The following is a 2,547-nucleotide window of genomic DNA, read 5'->3' as shown; positions in this document are numbered from 1 at the left end:
CCAGATTTCTCCCAAATTTTCCCCATGCTCTTCAGTTTTTCCAAATTTCCTCCCATTCTCCCCAATTTTTCCCAATTTCCCCTCAATTCTCCCATTTTTCCCGCTCTCAAGATGGCGGCGCCGCCGCCTTCAGACGTCACTTCCGCCCTTCCCACTCCCAGCCCCGCACATGCGCAGCTCTCTCCCCCCCGCCGCCGCGGCTCTTCCCTCCTCCCTCCCTCCGCGCACGCGCCGCTGTTCCCTCCCCCTCTCCCCCCCCCCGCGGCTGTTCCAGCCCGCGCCGCTCCCCCCCCCGCCGCGCTGCGTCGCCCCGAGCCCGCAGGATGGAGATGCTGAACCAGGTGGGACCCCCCCAACCCGCGACCCCCACATAGGGACCCCCCCAGCCCCACATAGGGACCCCCCCCAGCCCCACATCTCCCCCCCAGCCCCAAAACGGGGTCGCTGCCACCCCCACCCTGGGGGGGTCCTCAATGAATGGGGGCGTTGGGGAGGGGGAATTGAATGGGGGGCAACGGATTTGGGGGGGGGGCAGCCTCGGTTTGGGTCTGGGGGGGTGAACTCAATGGAATGGGGGTGAATGGGGGGGATGGAGGGGATGGGGGGGGGGGTTTGCCCTTGGGGGGGTGGGGGGAGGAACCGCAGCATCCCTGGGGGGGGGGGGAGATGATGCAGCAATAAGGGGGGGCGGTTTGTGACGTCAGCATCGCATCACGTGTGAGGTCACAGCTCCCCCCCCCCGCACTGTCCTTGGGGGGTCACACTTGGGGGTGCCCCCCCCCTCCTCTAACACCCCCCCCCTCCCCCCCCCAGTTCGTGGCCCGGGGCCAGTTCCGGGTCCTGAAGGAGCCCCTGGGCTTCATCAAGGTCCTGGAGTGGGTGAGTGCCCCCCATAGAGCCCCCAGAGTGCCCCATAGACCCCCATAGACCCTATAGACCTCCTTAGACCCCCATAGAGCCCCCCATAGACCCTGTAGACCCCCATAGACCCCATAGAGTGCCCCACAGACTCTATAGATCCCCATAGACCCACCACAGAGCCCCATAGAGTCCCCCATAGAGCGCCCCATAGATGCCTTAGAACCCCTCCATAGAGCTCTATAGACCCCAAAGACCCCATAGAGAGCCCCATAGACCCCTTAGACACCCTCCATAGAGCTCTATAGACCCCATAGCACCCATAGACCCCTCCATAGCCCTGCCCCTAGCCCCACATACCCCCCCCCCATAGCCCCATATAGCCCCATCTATCCCCATATAGCCACTCCCCCCCATCTGGGCCACCCGCCTTAAGCTGGGATTATCCCGGGGACACGAGGGGGGTATTGGGGGGTTTATATAGGGATATAGGGGGGGGTTATGGGGCTCTGTGGGGTTCCGGGGGAGTTATATGGGGCTCTGTGGGGGAGTTATGGGGCTCTATGGGGGGGTTATGGGGCTCTGGGAGGGTTATAGGGGCATTATGGGGCTCTATGGGAGGTTATAGTGGGGTTATGTGGGGGGGTTATGGGGCCCTATGAGGGGGTTATGGGGCTCTATGAGGGGGTTATGGGGCTCTATGGTGGGATATATGGGGCATTATATGGGAATTATGGGTTTATATGAGGTTATAGGGGAGTTATGTGGGGGGGTTATGGGGCTCTATAGGGGGCTCTATGGGGCATTATATGTGGCTATATGGGGGTTATGGGGTTATTGTGGGGTTTTATGGGGGGGTTATGGGGCTCTATGGCTCTCTATGATGGCTATAGTCTCTATGGTCTTTATGGGGCTCTATGGGTCCCTATGTGCTCTATGGGTCCCTATGAGCTCTATGGCTGCCTATGGGTCCCTATGGGCTCTATGGATCCCTATGGGTCCCTATGGGTCTCTATGGGCTCTGTGGATCCCTATGGGCTCTATGGGTCCCTATGGGTCCCTATGCGTCCCTATGGGCTCTATGGGTCCCTATGGGTCCCTGTGGTCCCTATGGGGCTCGGTGTCCCCCCCAGGTGTTCTCCATCTTCGCCTTCGCCACGTGTGGGGGGTACTCGGGGTCGCTGGAGCTGAGCATCGAGTGCCCCCCCCCCAACCGCAGTGCCCCCGACATCACCATCACCTTCGGGTACCCCTTCCGGTACGGGGGGACGTGGGGTGGCGGGGGGGCCCCATAGACCCCCATAGACGGTAATGGGGGGCCTATAGACCCCCATAGACGGTAATGGCGATGCTGGGGACCCCCATAGACAGCACTTGGGGTTGCAATGATCCCATAGAGGTCACTTGGGGCCCCATAGCCTCCATAGCTCATAAGGGGGTTCCAATGCCCTACATAGCCTCCAATGAGGGGAGAGCCATAAACCCCCTATAGGTGACAATGGGGATGCTGGGGACCCCCATAGACAGTACTCGGGGTTGCAATGATCCTATAGAGGTCACTCGGGGCCCCATAGCTGATAACGGGGTTCCAATGAGCCCCATGGCCAGTAATGGGGTGTCCATACCCCCCCATATCTCTCCCATAGCCCCATAGCCGCCTATATGCCCCCATAACCCCCATAGCTGGTA

General features: G+C 61.1%; 1 long non-coding RNA gene across 1 annotated transcript; it reads left to right on the top strand.

Annotated features, from left to right (window-relative positions):
• Window positions 1-252: 252 nt before the first annotated feature.
• On the top strand, window positions 253-2,120 carry LOC130596670 (uncharacterized). The gene is made up of 3 exons (XR_008971580.1): window positions 253-341; window positions 814-879; window positions 1,992-2,120. It is a non-coding gene; the product is annotated as an uncharacterized LOC130596670 (long non-coding RNA).
• The last annotated feature ends 427 nt before the right edge of the window (window positions 2,121-2,547 follow it).

The sequence above is a fragment of the Pezoporus wallicus genome, unplaced genomic scaffold, assembly GCF_028554395.1.
Source record: "Pezoporus wallicus isolate ANWC-B61680 ecotype Strahan unplaced genomic scaffold, APGP_CSIRO_Pwel_v1 contig_8768, whole genome shotgun sequence".
NCBI classification, from domain to species: domain Eukaryota; kingdom Metazoa; phylum Chordata; class Aves; order Psittaciformes; family Psittacidae; genus Pezoporus; species Pezoporus wallicus.
Note: the sequence above shows the minus strand (reverse complement) of the source record. Positions and strands in the feature narration are given on the sequence as shown.